This window comes from Balearica regulorum, chromosome 7 (assembly GCF_011004875.1).
Source record: "Balearica regulorum gibbericeps isolate bBalReg1 chromosome 7, bBalReg1.pri, whole genome shotgun sequence".
NCBI lineage: Eukaryota > Metazoa > Chordata > Aves > Gruiformes > Gruidae > Balearica > Balearica regulorum.
In genome coordinates, this window is record NC_046190.1 from 6,275,905 (window position 1) to 6,298,208 (window position 22,304).

The window sequence follows — 22,304 nt, forward strand, 5'->3', positions numbered from 1 at the left end:
CCGTGTTCAGAATATTAGGATGGAAATTATCCAGAACTCTCACTTCTCTGCAAGTAAACAGAAATTTCTTGGGCCTGAGGGTAGTAAAAGTAATACAGTTTTGTTCATATAATCTCAATTACCCTTAAATCAATATCCCATATTGTATTCTTTCTTTGCTTTGGATCTCCCATTTGATCAGACACTTGATTATTTTTGATGGGATACTGTAAATAGTAGCATAAAAACAGAAAATGAAGATGTGATTGATACTGCCAGCAAATGAGACAAAGCATCACAGACAGAATATCATGAGTTTATAATAAAAAAGCCCTACTTTTACCTTATTCCCTCTACAAGCAAGACATTTAAAGAGTTAACTGTATGTTAATAGTTAATTCAGAAGCAGAAATCCAATGAAAAGATACATTCCAGCAAGATGAATATTGAAAAACCACAGTGTGAGTTACAGGGATCTCTCTCTCTTGTGAGTGAGGGCTGCTCAGAGGGATGTTGAACAAAAAGCTATTCATCCATCTGTAGTTTTATTTTTTGTTACTCTATTTTATTTAATTGGGTAGTACATCTATATATATTTATAAATTTATAAAACCAGAATGAGCTGGGATCTTCCTTACAGATTGTAATTTTGGGGGCAGTACCTCAAATCTGATTGCAATGAATTCTCGGCATTTTTTTCCAGATTAGTTTATGACTATTTCCTCAACCCCGTCACCTGTCTTCTCTTCACTCATATGCTCAATGCCATTATCTTTACAGAGTCACCAACCTTGCTGAGCACTGAGGCAAGTTAAGAACCATGTGCACCCCTTCCCTGCCACGCAGCAGCCCCACTCCTTCCTCCTTGCTTCCTATTTATTTCAGCAAGTATTCCAATATATTTCCATAACTGTCACAAGGCCTGTCCCAACCTGATATTGGGTAATTCTCATTTTAGCCCTAAGCTGTTTGGCCCATAACACATCTGTGTAGTTTTTAGTCTACACAAAAAGCACAGACTAAAAATGAGAATTATAGAATGATTCCACACATGGAATGAGTCCACACAATATCAAAATATATTCTGCTAGTTAACAATGACATTCTTTTCTCTGTTCATAGCCTCCAGTCTTGACTATGGATTTATTAAGAAAAAATAAGAATGTGTCATATACATTACCAGTTTGATGGATACTTGCAGGGGGGATTAACCAGAGAAAACATGATTCGGAAGGAAACACATTTAATGCAAGGTTAAATGTATTTATTTCAAACTAGTATATTGGCAGAAAGGCTTTAAGACAGCTAAGCCAGAAAAAGTCACCAGGCAGTCATCATAAAATCTCACTGACACTGACAAGGGTTAAGAGTTTCACTGGATTAAGCATATCCTGATAACGTTCACACAACATAAAGTCACTGCTTCAAGAAAGCACTGTGGGTTGTTTTTTTGTGGGCTTTTTTTTTTCCCCCAAAAAAACCAAATACCTTAATTGTGTTAATTTATTTTAGGAATGTAAAACATGCATATGAATAATTCCTTTTGCAACATCCAGCATTCAGTTTAAATTATCGTCCTTTTAAAGGATAGACCTTTCCATTTTATGCATGCCAAGAGACATGATTAAAAATATAAGAGCTACCTACATTCATGGGGCACTGGAAGAATCTACCACAGAATGTTTTTGTCACATGTACTAGCTCTTAGCAAGGTGATTAGCTCTGAGAGCAAGAGAAGTGTTACTCAAAAAGCATATATTTTTATTCCCTACTCTATTCCATACTGCCTGTTATGGAAGTTTCTTGGCAATGATTGTCATTCTGATTTGGCTTTACAGTCAAAGGGGAACCACACGAGGTCAAAACAATCTGAAAGAAGTAATGAAAAAAATGCCGTCTGCTGATCACTTCATCCCCTCTCCAGTGCACAGTTTCTAATTACCTGGGGTGCTTGTTGTTCTCTTTTTTGCATGCAGCTAACACGCTCGATATTTGAGTGTACTTTCCTGGAAATGCAATCTATTTAGTATTGCCCTTGATGACACCAGGCTGGATCAGCACCTTAAAGAATATGACAGCTGGGAAGCGGTGACTCGCTGCACTGCCCAGAAATACAGCGCAGAGCTGCAAATTGGAGCATCTGTAACAGATAAACCACGCTAACTGCTTCATTTTGCCTGCTAAAATATGTGTCAAAGCTTCCAGATTCCTATATTGCAGCTTGAACCCTGGCACAGAGCAAAGTGGTGCTTCTCTTTTTCTCAGTATATCAACAACATGAATTTGGCTCGCTGCTGCTTCTCTTCTGGGGCTCCGTCCCCCGGGGCATTCACAATTTTCTCAGAATTCACAAAAGTGTCCTTAAAATTTTGGCTCTTTCATGTGGGGAGAAAAAAAAAAAAGTGACTTTTCATGAGCAGTGATTTAAAATTATCTTTCTTGGGAAATCAGATCTTTGCTCTGTTGCAAATTTATTTCACATCATTTAGCACCTGTTTAGCGAAGGCACTATTTTAGATGCTATCGTGTGTTGTGCTATTGTCTATTGGTTTTCTGGCCAATAAAAGCCAAAATGCCTCACATCTTGGAATCTAACAATTCTTATCAATTTGATGTTACACTTTTAAAATTGAGACTCTGAAAGCAATTATCAGAACAATCTATGCCACTATTTCAGTGCTAATAGCAAGAAAGATGGCAAAAATGGGCCAAATAACTTATTTTTAAGGCGCTGACATTTCAAATTTCAAGAACAAAAATTTCCTTCAGATTTGTGATTTCTTAAAGACCCTTGTGATAACCTTTACCTTTAACCCTTGCACTAACAAATGCAGTGCTAGATGAAGTAAATCTTTACATGACTGTGCCTATCGAACTTGTCCTGCAGCAGAAGCTGGAATAATCACACATTGCTAAGCGTCAACCTACAGTTTGTAGAACAATCCATGAAAGAAATTTCAGTTCTTCATTTTGGGGACAGCTCAGCTCAATGGGTCTATCAGCTAGGATCTCAGCTTATTATTATTTTATTATTATATTGGGTTATTATTACAGCTAATTACATTGGTAAATCTGTAACCAATAATAATACCACAAATTCAGGAAAAACCAAACTGATACCAACACGAGAGAAGAGAATTCAGCTACTGGTCCAGAATAACCTGCTGAGCTTTCCACTGTAAAATTTCTGCAAACTGAAAGGCAGAATGGTAAATATTTTGCAATGTATATGTATTTTGAATAGGTATTCAATACTGTGCTCTCATCCTGTCCTATATAAAGTACAATTCTTCCCATATCTATATCTTACTCATATTAAAGCCACATCCACAAGACTACATATAGGAAGAATTAGATAACGACCCAGTTCTGCTATTGATTGAAACTTTAAAGCTGATGCTTTTTTAGTTATTTCTGAGGTTCTGTTTGAAGTTGTTGGCTTATTTGTGAGGTTTTGTTTGATGTTATTGGGTTAGTTTGAGTATGTTATAAGTAAATTTTGCTGGGTGGCACAATCTGCCCTAGAAATATCAATAATGTAATAGCTGCAGTGAAAAAGAGCACATTATTCTTGCAGTACTTATAAAGTAGACACAAATAATTTTTGTGTGCTATAGTTAAGTATAAATTATAGATAAAAACATCCCTTTTATTTACAGGAATGTATAGAACAAACCACATGCTGAGAACAGGAACTGTCCTGGCCATCTCTCTTCCAGTAAAAAATTACTCTTTACAGTACATTTTCTCTTGATTTGCCCAGCTCCTAGCTAGGTATTTCTAGTGCTGTGGTTCTCCTTTAGAGATTAATAGGCTTTACTAGCAAGAAACTGCTAATGAGAGTCAGCCAGATTCTCCCCTTCTCCAATTTACCTGATGAGACCTTGATCGATGCTGTAGTTCAGAGTGGAAACTGCAGTGCCTCAAGTTGCCCACCACTCTTTTACTCAGTGCGCTGACAGTCATACATTCAATTTGCAAGAAAAAAAATTTCCCCTATGAAGTTCAGCTTTGGCAAGTCATTTGCTACAGCACATATGCAAAAACTATGGCAGGAAGGCTGTTTTGTGGGAATGTTTCTCTGGCTGGATACATTGGAGAATAGAGGGTTTTGGAATGGGATATCTAACAGTTAATATTCTCATTAAATTTAAGTGGTGCTTCGACATAATAGGATGCCTTTTACTTGGTACCGTGTACTTGCACGGCAAGAGATTGTCCTCACTGCGATCAGGACTATTTATCCAGTGAAACTCGGGAATTCCAGCTACAGGCTAAGACTGTGCATGTACAAAGCACTGTAGAGACAAAGCAGAGAAAAAGTCCCAGGTAGCATCGTAAACAGGCAGACAAAAAGCGGGAGTAGGAACAGAGTAAAAGCATTAAAACGATTTATCCAACATCGTGCAGCAAGTTGAAGGAACTTTTGTAAATAAGGTGCAGGTTTTTTGATTCTCACTCTTGCTCTCTGACAACAGTACGCTGCTTTTCCCAAACTCACAATTTCTACATTTCACTTTGCTTGTTTTCCAGCTTAACTTCACATCCATGAATTACAGATATTTTGTATGGCCTTTCTCCATACCTACATGCTGCGAAACATGAGGTTTGTGGATGGACTGAGGGATGTGACAATAACTGCAATGAGTAGACAGTTAAATTACTTTTAAGAACAGGCCTGTCTGAAATCTTGAGGATGTAACCGAGTCCTCACGTTTCTGCCAACTGATGGGGCTGCCACACAGTGTTTCAGATTTGGGAATTACTTGTAGTGTCAGATCACTTGAACTGAACAAAAAATTTACCTGCTTGTCTAAATTGTTCCTGGACCCCTCAAGCTAACAGAAACTCAGCAACTTCCCTGGGCAATCTATTGCAGAATTTCACTTGCCTTACTCTTAGAAATTTTTCCTAATATCTAACTATCACTATCCAGCTATGACATGGAAACTGTCACAGAGTTTTCATTTCCCCTGTGAGATGTGAGACACCGGAAATCTTACAGCAAGAGATGAAGATGTTGGTATCCTTAGTCTGCTAAGAAAGAAGATGGCAAAAAAAAAAGTTTGCTTATGTCAGTCCCTCAAATACTCTAATCTGATGTGTGGGTCAGAGGAACTAAATTTTTTAAATCACCTCTCTCATTTGCACAGAAAACATTACAGTAGTAAATAATTAATTACATGAGATCCTCTTGGCAATTTTAATTATAAAATTCATGATTAAATTATATTTCATGTCTTGGGAAATAGCAAACAGTTAACCAAGGTCAAGCCAAGCTTCAGCCAGTCCAGGAGGAAATTTGTCATATGTTTGCTAACTAAAAATTATGCTAAACTGAAAAAGCCAGACACTCAAATACTAGCTAGTGAGAGAAAGTAAAATTACCTCCAAGTGAGACCTCAGACAATTCAGAGAACCCAGAAAAAAAAATTCTAAGTGCTGACAAGCACAAACCTTGTGCTCCCTGTGCTTTCTTTACGTGCAGGCAGTAGGTACGTGACCCTCGAAGACTCCTGTAGCAACCCCCCTGAGATTCTGTCAGCTGATACTTCCTGGATGATTTGGTTTAAGTTGCTTATTCAAAGGTGTGGTGGGTTGACCCTGGCTGAGGGCCAGGTGCCCACCAGAGCCGCTCTATCACTCCCCTCTTTCATTAGACAGGGGAGAAAAGGTACAATGAAAAAAAAACAACTTACGGGTCGAGATAAGGACAGGGAGAGATCATTCTCTAATTATTATCACGAGCAAAACAGACCGAACTTAGAGAGGGAATTCATCTTATTTATTACTAAGCAAAACAGAGTAGAGGAATGAGAAATAAAACCAAATCTTAAAAACACCTCCCCCCACCCCTCCCATCTTCCCGGGCTCAACTTCACTCCCGGCTTCAACCTCTGCCCCCCCCAGCGGCACAGGGGGACGGGGAGTGGGGGTTACGGTCAGTTCATCACACGGTGTCTCTGCTGCTTCTTCATCCTCAGGGGGAGGACTCATTGTTCCCCCGCTCCAGCGTGGGGTCCCTCTCACGGGAGACAGTCCTTCACGGCCTTCTCCAACGTGAGTCTCCTCCACGGGGTGCAGACCTTCGGGAGCAAACTGCTCCAGCGTGGGTCCCCCACGGGGTCACAAGTCCTGTCAGCAAACCTGCTCTGGCGTGGGCTCCTCTCTCCATGGATCCACAGGTCCTGCCAGGAGCTTGCTCCAGCGCGGGCTTCCCACGGGGCCACAGCCTCCTTCAGGTGTCTCCACCTGCTCCGGCGTGGGGTCCTCCACAGGCTGCAGGTGGAATCGCTACACCCCCTCATCCTCCCTCCATGGGCTGCAGGGGGACAGCCTGCTTCACCATGGTCTTCACCACGGGCTGCAGGGGAATCTTGCTCCGGCGCCTGGAGCACCTCCTCCCCCTCCTTCTGCACTGACCTTGGTGTCTGCAGATGTTCTTACATCTTCTCCCTCCTCTCTCTGGCTGCAAAAGCTCTCTCTAACTGTTTTTGTCTTTCTTAAATATGTTATCACAGAGGCGCTGATTGGCTTGGCCTTGGCCAGCGGCGGGTCCGTCTTGGAGCCGGCTGGCATTGGCTCTGTCAGACACAGGGGAAGCTTCTAGCAGCTTCTCACAGAAGCCACCCCTGTAGCCCCCCCGCTACCAAAACCTTGCCACGCAAAACCAACACAAAAGGCAATGTTACTCTGTGTTCAATAATTAATGTTTGAGTTCTTAACTCTTCTTTGAGACTTGAGTAGAATCTGAAGGAATTTACAGAGACAGATACCACCTGCCCATCCCAGCTCCACTGCCCAGAAAACATCTACCCCCTTGACTTCACGTCTACTGACCCTGCCCGAATTGTACCAATGCTGTCAAGACACTTCGGAGCTGCTGAAGAGTAAGGACTTGGCTGCAGAGGATTAAAGAAGACAATGGCCATTGCTTCACCCCTTCACTGTAACTCTTCAGGTGTCTTTGGGGCAGTTCACTTCTGGAAGTGAACGTTTCCAGATTTCTGTGGGCACCATTGTGTTGGGTTTGTGTGGCAAGGTTTTGGTAGTGGGGGCATAGGCTATAGGGTGGCTTCTGTGAGACCCTGTGGCCAATGCCAGCCAGCTCCAAGATGGGCCCGCCGCTGGCCAAGGCCAAGCCAATCAGCACCCCTGTGATAACATATTTAAGAAGGGGGGAAGTTTTTTGGAGTGGGAAGTGCGAAGATGTAACACCAAGGTCAGTGCAGGAGGAGGGGGGAGGAGGTGCTCCAGACACCGGAGCAGAGATCCCCCTGCAGCCCGTGGTGAAGACCATGGTGAAGCAGGCTGTCCCCCTGCAGCCCATGGAGGGAGGATGAGGGGGTGTAGAGATTCCACCTGCAGCCCGTGGAGGACCCCATGCTGGAGCAGGTGGAGGCACCCGAGGGAGGCTGTAGCCTGTGGGAAGCCCAGGCTGAAGCAAGTCCCTGTCCAGACCGGTAAACCCATGGAGAGAGGAGCCCACGCCAGGGCAGGTTTTGTTGGCAGGACTTGTGACCCCGTGGGAGACCCACGCTGGAGCAGTTTTCTCCTAAAGGTCTGCACCCCATGGAAGAGACCACGTCAGAGCAGTTCGGGAAGTACTGTAGCCCGTGGGAGAGACTCCATTTTGGAGCAGGGGAGTGATGAGAGGAGTCCTCCCCCCGAGGACAAAGAAGCGGCAGAAACAATGTGCGCTGCACTGACTGCAACCCCCATTCCCCCCCCCTGCCCCGCCGCTGAGGGGGGAGGAGGTTGAAGCCGGGAGTGAAGTTGAGCCCGGGAAGGTGGGAGGGGTGGGGGGAGGTGTTTTAAGACTTGATGTTATTTTTTTTTTCATTGCTCTATTCTGTTTAGTAATAAATTAGATGAATCCCTTTTTTCTAAGTTCAGTTTGTTTTGCTCGTGACGATAATTAGTGAGCTCTCCCTGTCCTTATCTCGACCCAAGCCTTTTGTTACACTTCTCCTCCCCATCATGCTGGGGAAGGAGTGAGTGAGTGGCCGCGTGGCGCTCAGCTGCCGGCTGGGCCTAAACCACGTCAACCATTGGTACCTAAAAAAAAAAAAGCAAAAAAAAAAAGCAGCCCCAAAGACAGGCTTCTGAATGCACGCAGATCTATCTGCCCCAACATCAATGAGCAGGTCTGACCAGGCCATTGGAAACAAATCGGTCAGTTACCCAGCATAGCTTGCTCTAGACTTGCATTTTAATTGACACCACGAGTTAGAAAATGTTTTTAATCTCTTAAATGACTAGTAAGACTGTGACCTCAGCACATGACTTCAAATGTTACTTCCAGCATAGCCCCATTGTGCTGCCGCTGCAATTCAGAGCGTGCGGAAGGGGGGCCGAAAGCAGAGCCGGGTGCCGCCGAGGCGCTCAGGGCAATAACGGAGAAGGAGTAGCAAACTCACTGGGGACAGAGATAATCAGGCTGTTTTGACGGAAACTTTTGACTACCTAATCGATACTGGTCTGACTGCTGAGAAGCACATGTAATTATCTGTGGCTGGCCAAGCTTGTTCAAGAAAAGCTGCTGCAGTTACGGATCTGAAGAACTTGTGGCTGTTCAAGACAGAGGGAGAAGCTACCACCTGAAGAGCTTCAAGATAACAGAGCTAGTCAAGGTAACATTGTTGAAGGGAGGTATCTCCAGATAGTCACAATTTGGCTATACATCCCACAGAGGTATTCGCTGCTGATGATGCTATTATCTCTAGAATTATACTAATTACCAGCTTTGTTATGCTAAGCAATCCCTTTATTTTGGTAATGCTGGTGTAATTCTAGATTAATTTGCTCAGATTTAATCAGACCTAAGGGAAAAATAAACTGAGAACACACTGACAAACAAGCATGATTTAAACAGTAGTTTATTTTCAGAAATTTGCTGATAATATAGATTGGCTTCTACTACCACTGATGCTTTCACATTTGTAAAGCAATTTCCTTCCATTGCTTCTGACTGTCTGTGCATAACTTTCTGAGAGGAAGAGTAAGAAATTCAAGGAATCTTTAAAAGGAGAAATTACCGTGAGTAATCACAATTAGTTCAAACCTAAAAAGAGGGCCTAGCTATGAATCTGAACCCCAAACTGTCCTGTCAAAAAGTTTTTCATCTCCAGAGACTGGTCCCAGTTTCTCTCTCTACTCTGCACATGACACTTTGGTAATGTCAGCTATTTCTAAGCATCGTCTGTTATAAAATCCGCCTCTGAGCTGCTTCCAGTAATTGCTAAGAAGTGGTGAAACTTTTCTCAGAGAAATAATTTCAACGCATTGTGAAGCCAGTTAAAACTCACTGTGCTCCTTGTTGTCTGCCCACCTGCTTCCTTCCTTCCCTCCAAATGCTTTATTTTTAAGGTCAATGCTTAATTCTGCAAGGAAGGTAAGTTTTCAAATAAGCAAAAGAAAAATAAATTACCTTCAATGAATACGCTGGGGCTTTTTGATGCTTTTTTATTTTTATTTTTCTACCAAAAAAACCCTCTGATTGTTCCATAGTCCAGTTGCCTTGAGCCTTCTATCTCATGAAACCTCTGTTATTAAGTGGTTCGGTTGTCAGAAGGATTTAATCCCTAATCACTCTTTGCAATCACACCGTACAGACTGCTAGACAAATGCTTGACTTTAATTTACTGTATTTTTTCTTGATGTGTGTCTGCAGCACCAGATGCAACGCACAGGGAAAGGAACAATGCTCCATCTGGGACACCTTCCTGCATTTCAGCTTTGCTGTTATGTTTCATGAGCAAACCATGCTTTTGTTTCCTTCTGCTTTCCCAACTGACATTTTTGCAGTTGCTTTAATTAGTAGCTAGACTTGTTATTAAACTTAGATTTCATACGATTTTAACTTTCCTTAAAGCCTAAACAAAGGCAACATGTTAATACTGTTTTTCCACCCAAAGTATTACACTTCCATTTGAAAAGCTCTTCAACCTTCTATTTGTGCTTTCCTTATATTTTCTATATTGGCCATTGCCTGCCTATAAGCATCATCATCTTGCCCCACTCCCACTTTATAGCACGAACTGTACTATTTCAGTATTCAGCTGTGGGAGTTCTGGTTTGTCCGCTTTTATGAAGTTCATAAGAAAACAATTTCAACCCAAGAAAACGTGCTTTACTCAGGCTGAAACATGAGTCAGTGTTTCTTCTCTAGGTCTTTAAGTTCTTTGAACTCAGCTGGCCCATATCAATTAATTTTCTCTCTCCTGGTCCTACAGCTTGCTCTCAAAGTTAATTCCTTGAACTTTGTTTCACGTGCAGTTATAGTACATCTCTTTGAGTCCACAAACAAATTTGAAGGCAAACACATGGTTGCAACCAATGGAACTTGCATGGCTGTTTGCCACATTTTCTTAGTTCAGATGCTCTTACAGGTTGGTTAGAACATAAACATTATTAGAGCTTTGTCTGGTGGAACCACTCAGTGAGATGAACAATTTTGATTTTCTGTAAAAACTGTTACTAGCTTATATAAATTAAAAAAAAAACCAAACCAACAACAAAAACAAACAAAAAACCAACCACAAACCTGAAATTAGAGCTGAATACGCAGAGACCTGAGATGAAGCTCAGAGGTATGAACTGTCTTTGTACCAGACTTCTAAAAATTGGTGTCCTCCAAGACCAGATGCATTCATGATGTGGATGTGCTGCTACTGGAAGGGTATTGTTCCTTGTACTTTGAATTGTTTTAATATAACCTACACCCCTAACTCAGATGATACAATTTATCTGAAAACATAGTCACCATGATGATGAACAGTGTAAATATCAAAAGACTTTAAACTACAACATTAATCTGTTTCTAATTTCTATATTCTTCAGTAGCAGTGTCTCCTATCTCTAAATCAGCTTCAGTTCTGCATGTTCACCCATTATCAGCATTTTTTAATGTATATACCCACCCCACTGTGTCTACTCAACATTCACTGAGTCAGTCAGCAAAACTATATGTTCTGGTTTTAATTATTCCTCCAGAAAGGTATTTACTTCTTTGTAACAAAAGCATGACTTCGGGGCTACCCATGATTTACTACACTGTGCAAAAAAGAGACAATAATATTGTATCAAAAACCTCCTAAATAGCTGAAAAAGATTATAGCAAATGACAGAATTCAATCCGTCACTTACCAGAGAAAACAGCGCAAGTGCTTTAAAACGCAAAGACTTCGCTGGGATTTAGTGTCTATTTTAAATTCATTGTAAACAGTGAAACTTCCACAAATTTTACTCAAGATCAGATACAAGTAGGCAAGCACATCTAATTGCATGTACAACTGGTGATCTGTAGAAATGAAAGGAAGAAATCATGTCCGTCATCTCCCCAGAGAAACAGTGAAAATAAAGTACTTTTTCTTCGGGACTTCAGCGCTAGTTACTGAAGTGTTGGCCCATCCTACTGCATATTCTTGCAACATTTCATTACAGATTAAACTCTCTTCTTCAGAGAGAGACAGTGTTTGCTGAAACTTTCATTATTTCTGCTCATTGAACTTATGTCACCCCAAAGGAAATGCATTTAATCTAATTCGCAATGAATTTAGTACTTTCAAATTAACAATGGAGAGACCCATATGTGTCGTAACTGGCTATCCGCGCAATTTTCCTTGTGCTCTCTCACACCTCATGTTACAGCTCAGCCTGAGCTTCTGTTTGCGAAGGGACCTCGCTGTTCCCTTCATAAGCATCCTTGGCACCTAATCTAGTGCTCTGTGGTGTGATATGAATAACAACCTTCAAGAAGAGCTACCTGTGGCCTCACTGAGCTGTGAAATGAATCAGACACAGGTAGCAGCTTTTCTGGCATCCCGGCATGAATCAAAAACGCCTCAGTCCCCAACGCTGACAGCCACAATTTATTCTTCAGAATTTGGGGGGAAAGTGCCGCTGAACACGTAGCTTTTCCTTAGGAACCACAGCACAGCCACCGGAAGGGAAGAGCCTCAAATATTAAATTTCCCATTTCAGGTAATAATTCATTATTAATTCCCTACTGCAGGGAAGAGAGGAAAGGATACTGGTGTTCAAACTTCAGGGAGCTGGAAAAATTTGCTTCCGAGTCGCTGCCTATTATAACAGCTGCAGCCAAATGGCAGCTCTGTCTGGGGTCGGAGTGCCTGGGTGCCGTACGTCGTGGTGACGAGCCCTTCAGCCCAACGGGCTGGAATTCACAACTGCATGAGAAAGTGAACAAACTGGCAGCGTTACAGTCAGCAGGCTCAAAACTACATTCACGTGAATGGCAAAGCCTTATGAGCTTTTGGCTGATGTTTAGCCCTGTACTTCTTTAATTTTAACCTTTTAAAAATTGCAAAAGCAAATTTGAAAGATTCCGCAAACCCTCCTCTGCAATTGCCTGTGGATATATCATTTTCTTTTAGCTCACCTCCCTCCCCGCCCCTTTTTTTTTTTTTTAAATCTTTAGAAGCCTCATACTTTGAATCACTAAGAAACATAAAATTAGTTCTGAGAGAATAGAGAGAAAGGTGAGAAAAAAGGTGGGCTGCGTGATATGATTATGAACCCATGGAAACATGAGAAATGAGTCACTGAAATCGAGTGATTATAAAGAGATGAGATAAAAACAAACAGGAGGAAAAGTAGTCAAAAATGTTAGCATGTTAAGTGAAATATGTTGAAAAACACTACTTGAAAATAAACCAATTAACAATGCCTCCAAACTAAGTAAGATTATGTGGTAGTGTAACTTTTAAAAAGAATTTTTTCCCCCACACAAATACAGTCTTTAGGTGATCACAACCCGGTAAGAAAATTACCACCAGCAAAATTCACAGAGGAACATAAAATTACTACCAATTAACAGAATTCAAATTGCTACTGGCAAGAGTATAAATTGAATGCAGGGAATATCATGATTACAGCTTCACCTTTCAAAAAAACTTCATGTCAATCCCTTGTGTTGCCTCAGACCCTATGTATTGACTGTTTGCTACTGTTCTTTAATAATCTCAAATATAAATTGCTTTGGGGATTTTTTGGTGGTCAATGGAAAAGGGAATGCACAAGAAAGCCAATATAAGCAGTAGCCTGATGGTTAGCACGCACTTCTGGAAAATTCATGTGGGTTTGACTCTGTCCCCTGCCAAGGAAGGTCAGGCATTTCTTTGACAAGTTCTTTAGCCATAATGCTATTTCACATAGGAAAAGTACCAGTGATCCCTCCCGTCCTCATCCTTACCCATCAGCTAGACTTTCAGAATAAAGATGTTGATTATAAAAGGTCCAGCTGCACCAGTATGTCAGGAGTGCTTAGAGCCAGGCTAGAGCTAGTCAGACATCAGCACGCGGGGACCCCAGCGTGACCCAGAGCAGCACGACCGACGCCTGCCTGCTTACGTTGGGACACTCGTGAACCCACGGCTTTCTTAACTTGTCAATCCGTAGAGACAACGGGAACATCACTTAGCAGAGAGATCCCAAACTGAAGTTTGGGCCTCCTAAAATAGGATATCCATTAATTTTAGTCACCTGTAAGGGCGGGTCTCAGTCTGGTCTCACTGTCTAGGGTCTACCTCTTACCAGTTAAGAGAGATGGACACCCTCAGAGGGCATTACAGCCCACTAGTGTCCACAGTCTTTTCTAGGATAGGGAGAACTGTCTTCTCAAAGTTCTTGTCATTATCTACTGGATACTGGTAGATCAAGGTAGGCCAAATACCTCCCCGTCAGAGAGCTAAGTTTATTCATGTGAGACGACTCAGCCCAAGACACCTCCTACACCTGGTTTTAGACACCTGCATTCCTCTTTAGATGTCATCCGGACAACTTCTGCTCCCCCCCAGCAGTCCTTGAACACATGGACTTCCTCTTTGGACAGGAGCGGACAGGGACATAATCCAATATCCAAGATGTACATTTCCACAGAACAATGATCTTTGATATGAAAGGGCATCAGGTCACACCGCAGTGGACACAGAAGTGAAGAAACATTTTTCTGCATATTTGACATTCCTGTTTGTAACTGGTAGTTCCTCTGAGCCCAAAATCATGGTGATGAAATCCAGGGGTAAATGCAATCTTATTTGGTAGGATTATCCTCTGTCAGTAAAAACATTTGTTCTCATTTGCAGTGTACTGAATGAAAAATACACTGGTGACTCCATAGGAGCAGGATTATTCCCCCAGTCAGGACTATGGCAATAGAGACTTTCGTAGTTGAGCTGCCCCATCAGCTGATAATTAAATACTTGAGTCTCCTTTCTCCTGAGAGAAAGTAAAACACAGTAAGTGAGGAACGACACAGCGTGGAAAATGCAACCTGAAGAATGCCATGAACTGAAAAGTGCATCACACTTGTGCTAAGTATTGAAAAATCACACTCCTGTTGAGTCAAATCTTGGAACAATCATTGATGCTCAGTTATGCTTGCAGGTTACATTTACACAGCTCTGGGGACTAAATTCAAGCATTAAGCAGTTTAAACCTTTGAAACTTTCTCCTTCAGGAATTTTGACCTAATCCCTTTTATGCAAACTGTTCATTGCTTAACCAGCAGCAGATTCTTTTTTTAATAGAGAGGCACTTCAGGAACATCCACTGAAAACACAACACTCCCCACTTTTCTCTGTAAGGATATGGATTCTGCTGAGGAAAGAGCTGCTACAGAACCAGCCAGTCAGGAGTAATGAGTATCTAATCCTGTGAATGGCGACAAAAATGATCTGAAAAAAATCTGCCTGCAAATAATTCTGAAAATTATCAAGTGTTGTGGATGTTTTTTCTTAAAAAGAGAGTTGGCAATCGTCTTGCAGCCTTTGCAACCTTACAAAACATTGCATTGAGAAATGACCTTGTTAGTTCAAAGCTTTTCTGTAAGCTATATGTTAGTGGTGCCACCAGAGACATCGTATAAGGCATCTTTTGTAACATATTTTTCTCTTATGGATTTTAAATGTGGCCACTAGGCATTTAAAAATAATTTTAACAGAGCCAAAACAGATATTCACTTGAGTATGTTTCAGTCTATGCAGACAGGAGAATAAAGATTCTTAGTTATAGGAAAGGTATTTAATAAATTAGGTTAAGAATTTGAAAACAATTTCCTTGTTATTGATGGCATAAGATATTTTAAAAAGGATGGATTCATTGGAAAATAGCTAATGAGCTAATTAATGCTCCAAGTAGAAAAGAGTTTAATTAAAATCAATTACTTCACTCTCTTATAAAAATATAGATCAGTCTCACTTGAAACAAATATCCTTGCCATCTGCAATGGGAAAGAAAGTGGTCTCGATTGCTTTTGGGAGAATTTTATAGCAGATACACAGGCTATGTTGCTTTGTTCACAGATGTAAGGGGAAAAAAGTCCTCTTTGTATCCTCCTTGCATGCTTTTTCATCACCTCATTTTTTAGACTTAATTTAGATTTCTAGAACAATTTATGCAAATTAAAATGCAATTTTTTTATTATTATTATTTTATTTTTACAGGGAAGAAGTGGATAAGTGCACTATTCTGCAAGGATTAAGTAACGGCCAGCAAAGACTGAATCCAGGGCAAATCCAGTATGGTGGATTAGCTTCAATTTTCTTAATAACCAAGTCATTAAAGGAATCTGACCCTCTCTCCCCATGCATGGGTTCTTCCCTGTGCTGTGGTTTGAGACACAGGCTGCTGCAGAACATTTAACCGCTCAGGTACTGGCAAATTTGCTGTATCTACAGAGAACCTGGTACACACAGCCACAGGGTAAGCTGCTAGGCAGTGCTTTGTGTTTTCCTCGGTGGAAAAAAAAACCCCACCACTTTCTTTTTCACTGGCATTGCTAGATCTGTGTGCAGTCCTTGCAGCAAAATTTTAAAACCTTGAAACTTAGCCTCTTTGTACTTAGCTGTACAAGTTGTTCCAACTTTTAAAAGCCCACACCATTGCATGGCATCTCCTACCGCCGCTGTTTTTAATGCCCTCCATCTTTCAGATATTCGTGGTTAAAATGCCTGTTTTATATGAGAGACGAAGAGGCTGCAACTCAGCTGTGTTTATACCAGAATAAGGACGTTGAACATCACCTCTTTTTTTTCTCATGCTGGTGGACCAGAACCAACAGGTTCAGCGGGGTTATTAAGCCTTCACCCTTCACTCACAGCCCACGTTCATATGAGCAAGTATGAAGTTTGCTCCAACGGGGCAGCGAGGCCACGGTGAGGGGAAGCCATCTGTACCCAGTAAACACCAGCCGATGGCTCATGCCGTGGTACAAGAATCAGAGACCACGCCGGCGTTTTGTGGTCACGGTCTAATCTCTGTCAGGACACAATGCAGCTCCAAGGACATGCTCCTTATCCATAACACAGTTGTGCCAGAAGTGAGTGCTTATAATTTGCTTTGCTCTTTCCAGCTTAGTCACATTCAAGAACTTGAAGGATCACAGAAATGAGATGTTTCTTTTTCACTTGATCCGTGAGAGCCTGAGACAAGGTGGTAAGACAGAGCATCCCTCCCTCCATGCAGCTCACCGTGCAGATGACAGGTGAAGTTACATCCCTCAGACTCTGACACGGGAAAGCACACAAAGTACAGAGAGCAGGTAAAAACACAGCTTTGACATTTCTGCCTCCCAAACGGAATGATTTACAGTTTCCTTCCAAAGCAGCCAGACAGAAGTCATAGAAGCAGTAATTACAAATGCAGCCTGTGAAAGCCAGGTTGGGGATGGGCTGGGAGATTTGTCGCACTGCAAGTAGTAGGAACAAGGAGAAATTGAATCCCTTTCCACCAAGAGAATGGTAAGGAATTGGCTGCACAGGAGCATTAACAGAGCAAACAAAAAGAATGAGCTCAAGCAGATTTTATTGTTTGACTGCTTGGGTTCACAGCATGCAAACTGAAATCTCCCCCCCAAACCAGCAGTCTGGATGGTGCCCGAAGGAGCACTTAGATATACCCTGCTTCAGGCTGCTCCTGGCACTCCCCAGCAGCGCACCAAGAGAGAGATGTTTTTATTTTCACTTCTCATCTCTATCTCCAGCTGACACAAGAATAAAGTTACAGATCTGACCTCTCTAGAGCTTCAAACAGACAAAAACCAAAAAGGAACTCAGCCACTGTATACACAGCATAAAACTAGGGGAGGTTGCCCACCTCTGCTCCTATAGCTATAGGAGGCAAAAGTGCTGTTCAACAAGTAAAAATAGAACCTACCATAAAAAACATCTACCTCTACCGCACATCCACCAGAAATGGTTATCAGGAAGCATCCTTGGGATCAAAACCCTGTCTGCTCTTGCTGCTTTGGTTTAGGAAGCTTTTTGGACCAGTCTGATCTCAGAGTGTTTGCTGCTCTTCATTATTTGGCCAGAAATATGCCCACAAAAGTCAGTCGTTTGCGAGGTGGTGTTAGACCCCGATATCTCTGAAGCTGCAAGCCTGAAGTTAGGTATCATGAACTTGCGTAAGAATGGTGAAGCTATTTTAAATGGCAGCTCGTGATGTTGAATGTATGTATCCAGTTCAGCATTTGCACTCAATTTACTTAAAGGTGGCTGTTCTCAGGGGCAGGAGAGGATTCCAACGTACGGGATGCAAACTCAGGAATTAAAATGACAAAGCTCTGATCTCTGACATCCCATGTCATTTCATGCCAATTTGTAGCAGCAACTACTGTGATCAGTGTTCCTGTAGAAACACGCGGTGCTTATCTTCACAACATGCCTGGGTTTGACCCGTAGCAATTACGACGGGGCATACTCATTAATACTGAATGAGGCATTCGCACCTTGAAGCCAAAGAATATTTTTCCCAGCAATTTGCTAAAGAAACTATTCTGCCTCAGAGTCTTGCTGTTTTCGTCTCACACCAACATATTCGTGGTTTCCAAGGCGCAGCAGGTCTTGCTTACCTTTCCTTTTTCACATATCAGTTGTTATGGCAGAATATAATGATGGGGCTTAAATCTATTTCCCAATTTAGAGGTGAAAACCAAATCAGAAAAAGCACTAAATTCAGCAAAACTATGCCTGTTTAAAAGATGTATAGTGACCTGTATTGTATTTTTCAATGACATAACAAGAGGTCAGGGTGTTTTCTCATGTTTACTGGCCCATGTAGCTAACAGTTGCTGACTTTCTCAGACACGCATGTTTTAGCAGCTTCTACCTTTATTACAACCTGATTTCTTCTAACAAGAAAAGGAAAACTTGATACTTAATCGCTCTGTAATAAAACAAACAAAAAACCACAGTCCCTTTTGCAAACCTCACATCTTGTTTTATTAGGCAATGCTTTATGAAAAAAAGAAAATAGTACTAATATCAAAGAAGATAGTAATAATAATAATAATAGTAATAATAATAATACACTTGCCCTCTATCATTGTGGAGCAACATTAGCAAGACTCTGAAGATACAAAAGCTGTTCATTTAAATCTGTATTACTTCTTGGGGGAAAAAAACCCCAAACCACACAACCAGCCCCAATTCCCCTCTTATTCTGCAATCCCTTTCAAGTTCATAGAATAATTTTATACGGATATGAGGGAGTTGAGTCAAGCTCACTATCGTGAATATTATTCAGTCCCTAGTGCAGGAAAATCCACAGCTCAGAAAGCAGCAAAGATTTGTTGCTGCAATGGATCAAGCTCTTAAAACAAAAAAACCACCCACTTTTGGCATGATTTGGTAGCTCCAACATGTTTATGGGATATTTAATGTGTAACTGATGAAGAGAAGAAATGGAAAAAAAAATGAGAAATAACATTGCGCCTGCATCAAAAATGATCCTTGCTCTCCACTTCGCACGGGAGCACAGGGAATTGTTGCAACCAACTCCTCAATAATCCCTGCTCATATTTTGAGCCTGCAGCATGACCGTATCTTCAAATTTCCTCCAAAGTTCCAAATTTTCACTAAAGCTCAGATTCGCTGTTCATGGAGACAACAATGAAGTCCTATGGTTGGCTCAAATTCATCAATACACTTAATGAAACTTTTTCTATGTACTTTGACTCCCTCATGGTTACCTAGAGCCGCCCCTAATAAAGCATCTGGGATCAGCTACTAGGTACTATCTGTACTCAGATTTTTATACAGATTTATGTGTTTACTCAGCACACTGAACTAATTTGAACTTAACTTGGTTACTTTCTTCTTCAGAAATAAATCTGACTACATCCCCAGTTTCAAGGCATTTTAGAAGTTAGTAAAATATTTTACTATTTCAGTTGGTTAAAAAAACACCTGTCTCAAATAAATTATGTTACTCTGTGATGCATACTGAATGCAACAACGTTCACTATAATGAACCGTCCAGGTCTATAAACTGAATGTTGCTGAAATGAATTATTTTCTAGCTTCTAATTCATAAATCAAAGCCTAATAGGTCTCTAGACACAGCCTGTATTCTAGAGATTATAGCATACATTAATGATATTTAAATACAAGGGCAAGTTCGGTTGTAACTTCTTTGCCATCTGTCCTAATTTCTGCTGAAGGGTAGAATATTAATAAACGACAAACCAACCTCACAGTCCCGAAACATCATTATCGAGATTTATTTATAGATTCAGTGGCAAGACTAAGCAGCAACGCACGGAGTTTTTCTTGCCCCGGTGATGCTCGGGAATGCCTTCAGTTTTCCAGCCCTGGTAAGGACCCAGCAGCAGCCTGGCATCGCCACCCAGCACAGCCAGTACTTTGCTCGCTGCCAATAACAGGCTTTTGGACTCAAACCCCAAAATGTTATTTGGTCACCAATCTCTCCCAAACTCAGTGAGAACCAGGTATCCAGCATACGTAGGGTCCGAGCCCTGTATTCTGCAGCAAATTAACTGTGTTAATAAACAAATTGTGCAAAGGAACGCCAGGAAGAGATGAGCTGACCCCGGTCACATGCTGAGGGTCTTAATCACAACATTCATCAGTGTCTCAATCAGAGGACAAGCGGTAGCATCTTCTCCAGAGGTTCCTGTTGCAGCTGACACTGGACATCAGATGGTGAAAATTTTTCAGAAGGAGACTTTTGTAAACATTTCAGAAATGTTCTGCTAGCTCTCGTCACCCCAAGTTCATATTTTACTTTCTTAAACTGATAGGCTAGTACAGTTAAGGGAGTATCTATGCTTTTTATCCCAAGGAATTTTCATAGTAATTTTCATTTTTCATCTGTAGCTTTCTAAAGCTGACATTCTAGAGATCTCTGCAAAACAGCTGCTTGAACGCCACACAAAATTCAAACTGGCAGATACTTTTTGACATTAATCTCATTTAAATTGAAAAAAAATCTATTTCAACTTCAAAAAAATCTTTTCACGTAGCAAATATGTGGGGTTCGGTGATACTTTCTACCTCACAGGTCTCATTCGTAAATTCCTGATGAAATACAGGAAAAGCATGAGCCATTCCTCATTCCTTTTGGAAAGTTTCCCTCATCTCCACTGATTTAGAAAGGTGAGTCACCAGCTACCTCCCTAGCAAAAACTAAATTGCCTCAGTGATTTCTTGCGCCTGCAAAAGCTGTGTCTGTCCACACGCGGCTTATGTAAGGCTGAATGGCTACTGTCCAATTTGCTTATGGTTATCTAACCCTCTTCCCTAACGCAGACAAACGATTAAGCACTCTCATAACGAACCACCTATACGGTACGCTGACATTTGCAGAGCCGTTTCTGCGTCTGATGCACACCACGCCTTGGCAATCAAGGGGAGAAAACGGTTTTATTCTGAGTGTGGACAGACCGGGCAACAATACCCGCTGCTAAAACTTACTCATCTCCGTGCCAAGATGTTTGTCAGCTTTTGGTGCTATTTTTTCTTCAAGTTTTCAGAGATGATTTAGCCAAGTTTCAAAACGTTTGCTAAACTGAGCACTTACTCCCATGTCAGGCCACCTCCCTGCTAATCTTCAATAGCTTAAGCTGTATCGCTATCACGGTATCGTAAATCTACTCCGTTCTTAAGTTGCAGTTGCAGAGAGCAATAATACTGATGTCAACAGAAATCTCTGCTGTTGACATCTTGCTTTCCATTTTGCTAGATGCACAAATTCAGCATTTCAGCTCTGCAGATCTGAAGTGTTGCCTTGGCTATTGATTTCTACCTGCAACACTCTCCTGGATTTCTCATTAGAGCCCGAGCTTCCCAAAGGATGCATAATTACATGTTACAGAAAATACCACTCTGGTGTGGCTCCAAATTTGTTCAAAATCTGAGTGTGTGAGAAATCCTACACAAAATCCTGTCTTTGTAAAAAAAAAAAAAAAAAAAAAAAGTAATTTCACACATCTAGTACTCTTTCATAAGCATTCCCATATATATTTAAATTACTTGGTTATATTTGCACATCACTTTGAAAATGAAAAGCACGTGAAGGGATGCAGCAAATGCATTGGCCTAATTTGCTTTCTTGTTTTAGACCAGGAGTGATGCTACAGAGTTCAGTGGAGTTGTTTTTAATGAATGCCAGTATAGGAAGAAAGAAGTAGGCCAAGTCCAGGTATGTTTTATTAAAACGTCTGAGCTCCTAGGCACACAGGAGTAATAACAGCAGTATAAAATGATATGTGAGATTCATTTGCAAAAGAAATTTGGATAAAATATATGGAAGATATACAACCAAGGTTAATAGTCCACAGATAAAAAACAGTCATAATTTTCAAGCTGAAAACATAAGAAGGATGCTTCAGGACCTGCTTTTTTAAGGGACAAAACTATATAATACCTTCATAAATAACTAAGAGAATACACACTAATACCATACTTTTCATGTTCATCAAATCTGATGATAAAACCAAATTACAAGAGGCCAGAAGTAACAGACACCAGGAAATTGCATAACAGCCTTAAAGTTTCAGAAACTGGACCTGCGCTGTTGGATGAAACTCCGCACTGTTTAGGGGCAAAGGAAATAAAAAAGAGCTAACTTGTTTGGAGGACAACATGGATACACCTTATAGCTGGATCATTAAAGAACGTCCACGACAGGACAGATCTGCAATACACTGTAAGCGTGCCTCTATCAGCACCCACAAGAGCACAGCAAAAACGTGCTTACCTGTTGCTTGCAAAGACTCTCTGCCTTTAAAAAATGTAACGTAGTCACCCATATTTCTTCCCTCAAAGTGCAAGATTGTTGTATCAGCCCAAGAGAGAAGACTGCAAAGAGAAGATAAATTAATGAGCACTTTGACACTACAGTAAAGTAACAAAACTTGGCAATAATGCATAGGCAAATTGCTATGACGTTATTTTGAATACTGCTGTCACAAGATCATGTGTGTAATGATTCCATTTTCACCTTATTCTTGACTCATTAAAATGAATACTTTCACATTAAGAAGGTTGGATCATCACCTT

General features: G+C 41.2%; 1 long non-coding RNA gene across 1 annotated transcript in view; it reads right to left on the minus strand.

Annotated features, from left to right (window-relative positions):
• LOC142602548 (uncharacterized) overlaps positions 1–22,095 on the minus strand; it is a 50,263-nt gene extending 28,168 nt beyond the window's left edge. Inside the window, exon 1 of the long non-coding RNA XR_012836288.1 lies at positions 22,003–22,095. This is a non-coding gene — a long non-coding RNA (uncharacterized LOC142602548). The remainder of the gene's footprint in view (positions 1–22,002) is intronic.
• Between the last annotated feature and the right edge of the window lie 209 nt (positions 22,096–22,304).